Source organism: Danio rerio, chromosome 8, assembly GCF_052040795.2.
Source record: "Danio rerio strain M-AB ecotype USA chromosome 8, GRCz13ab, whole genome shotgun sequence".
Lineage (NCBI taxonomy): Eukaryota > Metazoa > Chordata > Actinopteri > Cypriniformes > Danionidae > Danio > Danio rerio.
The window spans coordinates 45,129,640-45,135,664 of record NC_141028.1 but is presented as its reverse complement, the minus strand read 5'-3'; the positions used below and the strand labels follow the sequence as shown (position 1 = coordinate 45,135,664).

Here is a 6,025-nt window from a genome sequence, read left to right as displayed (position 1 = left end):
GGACTGGGACAAAAAAAAGTCGGCCCTGGCATTTTGGGACAGAGCGGCCCACTTCATTCAATCAGAATGCTCCCCATCTGTGCAAGGGGCCAACCTCTCTCCTTGAACTTGCAGTCTGGGCCCCAGAGTGCCCCCTTGTCCTCCACCTTAGGGGTCCCTGACCCCTGCAAGCTACCCAGCGGCCAACCTCTCTGACTGGACTTGAATTCAGGGCACCAGAGGGCCCCCTACCCCTTCACTTAACTGGTCCCTGACCCCTGCAAACTAACTAGGTGCCAACCTCTCTCACTGGACTTAAAAATCTGGGCCCCAGAGAGCATCCTTGATCTGCACCTAAGGGGTCCCAGACCCCAGCAAGCTACCCAAGGTCCAATCTTTTTGCCTAAACTTGCAGTCTGGGCCACAGAGGGCCCCCTTGCCCTCCTCTGTGGGGGTCCCTGACTCCAGCAAGCTATCCAAGAGCCAACCTCTTTCCTCGGACATGCAGTCTGGGCCCCAGAGGGCCCACTTGCCCTCAACCTAAGGGGTCCTTAACCCCTCCAAGCTACAAAGGGGGCCACCTCTCCCCCTGGACTTGCAGTCTGGGCCCCAGAGGGCTCCCTTGCCCTCTACCTAGGGGTCTCTGACCCCAGCAAGCTATCCAGGGGTCCAACTCTCTCCCTAAAAACATGTTGCTCTCCATGAACTATATGGGTGATTCTGTAGTTGCAGGTACATTTAGTGACCAAAGCCATCCTTTTTTCACCTTTTAACAAAATGTTACATAATAGTGTTACATTTTTGATTATTTATAAAATGTGTTCATAATTTTCAAAGATCATATTACCAAAAATCACGATTTCTTGATTTACGAATTAGTCAGTGCATTTCTCCATCATGCAAAAATATTTTATTTTGCTTTTCTTAAAAAAAAAAAAATTCACCAATATTTTAGTTTTAAATGTTTAAACTGTAAAATGTCAATGCTATTATTATCACAATTACAAAAGTAAAACTGAATGTTTCATTAATCACATATTTTACAAATAAAAAATATTTTAATCCTGATTTCATTAGTATCATGTGATCTTTGCAGTTATAGCAAGTAGAAGGTTTGGCTAAAAAGTTGTAAAACTGTAAATTACTGTCAATTCAGTTTAAATTTAGTAACTACACGTTACGATTTTTCATGTTATGATTTATTATTATTTCTAAACATTACTAAATTCATCCATGACAGAGTTGACAAACAATATAAAACTTTTTATTCCCTAAAATTAAAACATTTAATCATTTGTTCAGCAAAAGCTGAATTATAAAAATTAAACATGTTTTAACTGTTTTTGACGTTTTTTCCCTTATCAATTAAAAAGTCCAATAACAGAGAGATCACATATGATAATTTGAGAGATTCAAAGGGGGAAAAAGACAACAAGTCAATCGATAGCACATTACACGGCTTTTGTATTTAATTAATCGAGTCAGTGATATTGAAATGAGTTCAGTTACTAACCTCTCCAAATTTACAAATGAGGTACACACAGCAGCGCGCATCAAGAGAAGAGCGCGCATTTAGAGAGAGCAAAGCGAAAGCAAGATTATGTGTGGATATGTGTCGAAATATTGGTGTTTTTGACACAAACTGCAACAAAGTAATTTGCACTGGTGTTTGAATTGTGTATGTTGCACTTTGCACGAACTTTACTACTGAAACTGCCTGTGATCTGTCCGTTTCTGTGCGTCATTAACAGATTAATTAATATTTGCTCTTTCCGTGAGAAAAATGCTATAATGTTTAAGTGGGCCCAATACATCTCCTGAGTATCCCACAGTGCTGTTTAACTGTTTGTGTTCTTCAAGACTTTCTATTGTATTAATTACAACTGCATGAACTGATATTAAAAACCAACTTAACCGCGCTAATTTAGCGATGCACGTGATGCGCATAGAAATCTGCGCTCTATGCTGAATTATAGTTTCTCTTTCATCTTTTGCAGCCTGAATTGTTTAAAATTATTAAAACATAACACTTTAATCAAGATTGTAAATTAGTCTGGCTTGCCAAAACGTGTTTTTTTGAAGCTCACGCAGTGACAATTTCTTAATTGATCAACTATACTGATGCACAGATTAAACAAATTACCCTTTATTCTCATTTATTAAGATTACATGTATCTAATTTAAACAGTATTGGCAACAGTCAATTGACAGCAGATTTTACATTTGCACAAATACATCACTCACTCAGATGTCTGTTTAGTCTTGTTCACATTTTTCTGTCAGACATTTGATAATAATCTTTTTTTCTTTTGAAACGTTACTTTATATGTGCTGACTGGAGACCATAACATTACATAATCAACATTTACAGTGAAATAAAATAGACTATAATTTAAAGCCTCTTTACACCCTCAGCAATTCTACAGTGCACTGTACAGTAGCTCAACAAATACGAGTTTAACACAAGGAACTGTCTTTGGTTTAATACTCACATTTCAAACTGACCGTGTCCTCTTCCTCCTTCAGGCCGTACGCTGCAGCTTTCTGGAGTAGAAAGGCATCCACCTGGCGTATTTTTTATGGTTACTAAAGTTTCAAACGTACTCCTTTTCTTAAGGCATGTTTGCTCCTACTATGAAATAATTAAGCAGGCATTTTTGAACGCAAGTCGGGTATAGATGCGGCGAATCTCGCAAAGGGGGTTTCGGTTTCGAAGTTCAGCCTCCGCAACGCTAGAGCGGTGACGTCACGCCCAATCCCCTATTGGCTGAATTTCTCTGAGAGCCCACGTTTTGGTTGGCAGATACACAAGTCACTGCAGTTTGGTGCAGAAGAGCGAGAGAGCGAAACGTAGATTTGCAAGTGAAAAACAGCGCTTGTGACTCGTAGCGGCAGATTTGAGCAGTTGCAGGAACATATTTGTGCTACATATTTGTGATTTTTTATCCTTAAAAAAATACCTACACATTTGCAAATTTGCTCTGCAAGTACAAATTTACTAATACACATTTGCAAATTTGCTCTGCGAGTACAAATTTACTGATACACAAGTGTTGCTATTTTTTACAACGACAAATTACACTTTTACAGCTGCTTAGGAGTTTCGCCCCAAATATACCTTCATAGTCAATCACCATACCTCTGTCTCACGCTGCTCTCACCCTGGCTTCCTCCCGGAGCAAGTCCAGGAGGGCTCCTGTGGGTAAGTTGAGCTGTGGTGAGAGAATCTGTGGATTTGCTGGGGGCTCAGACGATTCTCTGAGCGTACTCGCATGTCTGGTATGTTTTGGGGGGATCCCTTGTCCAGAGGGACCTTCCCCAGCGCCAGCTCTGTCGACGCTAGCTCTCCCCTTTCCATCTGTCGAGGGCCCTTTTTCTCGCCTGTCTTGTGCAATTCTTTTCCTGTTGCGGATTTCTGAGTGGACATGCATATCATGTATACTACATGCTCACTTTGTGTCAAACATGATTCACAGCTGAATCTAATAGGCACTTTTCCGTGGCGATTTGCAAAGTATTTCTGCACTTTCACTGCCGTGCAGGCCGACCAGTCACATATGGGGCAGTTGAAGTCCCAGAGCAGCAGGATCACCACCACCCCTGGGTGCTCCCCCTGTTCCCGGTTGGCTCTAGGCTCAGTCAGGGCTTGGGTGACCATTGGTGTGGAGCTTGTTAGCATCAGCCCATTGGGCTCCTCGACCGAGCTTTTATCGTTAGGGTTAGGTTAGGGTTAGGTTTTCCGTTCTGGATCATGCCATAGTGGCTGACTGTGACGTCATCTGGAAAGTCGGCTACCCCAGGGCCATAATTATCTTATTGATCAGGTTGAGCCAGGCTTTACCAGGATGAATCCTCTAACCTTATATTTCACCCATCCACGGGTCATCCCATTTTCCGGAAGAGCTATCAATCTGTCAATCCTTTCCGTGTCCGGGTCGGGTGAGGTGCCCCGTGTTGAGTCAAATTAAGCCGCACACTCCACTCCTGTTGGTGCCCTTCCATCAATTCCTTTAAGTTTCAGCTCTGCAACCATACTCCCCTCAGAACCCAAAGACCTGTGATTTCCCGCACGCTGGCCGGCAGGTCATGGGAGTAACGCCGCCGGATGGCGGGTCGGCATCGTTTACAGTCGGAATTTCGACGGTATCTGATCGTCTTCAAATCTCAGACTTTCTGACTTTCGTGCTTGATTAATGAAAACGTTCTTGGCAAATGCTTTCGCCCTGGTCCGTCTTGCGCCGGTCCAAGAACTTCACCTCTAGCGACGCAATACGAATGCTCCCAGTCACCCCTCTTAATCATGGCTCCGGGTTCTGGAAACCCCCAGACAATAGAACCGGGGTACTATTCCATTATTCCTAGCTGGGGTATTCAATGGAGCGCAGTGCCAACCCTGCCTTGAACACTCTAATTTTTTCAAAGTAAATGCTCAGGGTCCCAAGCCTAGGACACCTAGTTAAAGGCATTCAGGGGGCACCTTGAGGGCTGGGAATCCAGAACCAGCACCACCAGGTCCAGACCACGAGTTTTAACTACAAGCTTTTTAACTGCAGCAACTTTAATATACGCTATTGGAGCTGGAATTACCGCAGCTGCTGTTACCAGACTTGCCCTAAAATGGGTTCTCGCTCATGGGTTTAGGATACACTAATTCCAATTACAGAGTCCCTAAGAGAAATCTGCATTGTTATGTTTCGTCACTACCTCTCCGGCTCGAAAATGGGTAATTTGCGCGCCTGCTGTCTCTTTTGGATGTGTTGGCCGTTTCTCAAGCACCCTCTTCGGAATCGAACGCTGATTCCCAATCACCCGTGGTCACCATGGTAGGCGACGAATCTACCATCGAAAGTTGATAGGGCAGATATTCGAATTAACAGTCGCTGCCGCAAGGGTACGGTAACGGCTCAAGGTTATCTAGGCTCAAGGTTACCAAAGCAAAGCCGGGAGTGGACGGCGGTGGGAAGGCGCGTGGCCCCCTTCTCCGCTGGCCGCGCACTCACATAGGTTTTGGATCTGATAAATGCACGCGTCCCTGGGGATCCACCCCCTCGCCCCAAAGGGGAGACGGGCGGCCCAGGTCGGCACGCGTTGGCATGTATTGGTTCTGGAATTTTCACAGTTATCCAAGTAACCGAGTGGAGTGATCAAAGGAACCCTAACTGATTTAATGAGCCATTCGCAGTTTCACTGTAATGGCCGTGTGCACTTGGACTTGCATGGCTTAATCTTTGAGACAAGCATATATTACTGGCAGGATCAACCAGGTAACCCCTCACATCGGGTAGAGCCCGAGAGTGCCGGGGGGGGGGGGGGGGGGTGGGGGGGTTGGGTGGTGTGGGGGGAGAGGCAGTGGTGGCGTAGAGACCACTCGCACCCACAGCTCCACATCGCCTTTCTACAAGGGGTCTCGCTCGCGTGACGATCGCTCACAAGAGGGGGCACAAGGGAGCTGGGAAGGAAGGGATTGGCCACCGGTACAGCTGCTTAACACACCTCGACCGGCTGTCTCGAATGCCCAAAGCGGGGAGGAACACACCCCACCCACAGCGATCCCCTTTGTTAGAGGTCCGAGCGTGGGGCCTGCCGCTGGGGCATCGCGTGCGTTTTCCCATGGGTCAGGTTCAGGTTAAACCTCGATGGCAGGTCAGCGATAATCGGTAATGAGTGCCCGGACCTCCGGGCGGGAAAGGCCCGAGAGGTTACATCCTGCCCGGCTGTGGACCAGAGCTCGAGGGTCATGGATGCTTCTCGCTTGCAGAAACGGGTACCAGTGGCGACCCTCGACTGACTAGGCCTCTGTCAGCCAGGTTGTTGCTGTTGGTTACCCACAACTGACTGCCTCTGTCAGCTGGATTGTTGCTGTTAATTACCCACAACTGACTGGCTCTGTCAGCCGGATTGGTGCTGTTGGTTACCCACAACTGAAATCTTTCCAGCCAGCGAGCGAGGAGGTTCAAATGGTTCTCCCTAACCCCCCAGCCTCTGGACTACCCTCACCGCCCCACAAGCCTAACATCTGAACATAACTGGTAACATATATTGTAAC

The 6,025-nt window shown here is 46.2% G+C and overlaps 1 pseudogene; it reads right to left on the bottom strand.

Annotated features, from left to right (window-relative positions):
* Window positions 1-4,020: 4,020 nt before the first annotated feature.
* LOC147835761 (18S ribosomal RNA) lies at window positions 4,021-5,243 on the bottom strand (annotated as a pseudogene).
* Window positions 5,244-6,025: the final 782 nt, after the last annotated feature.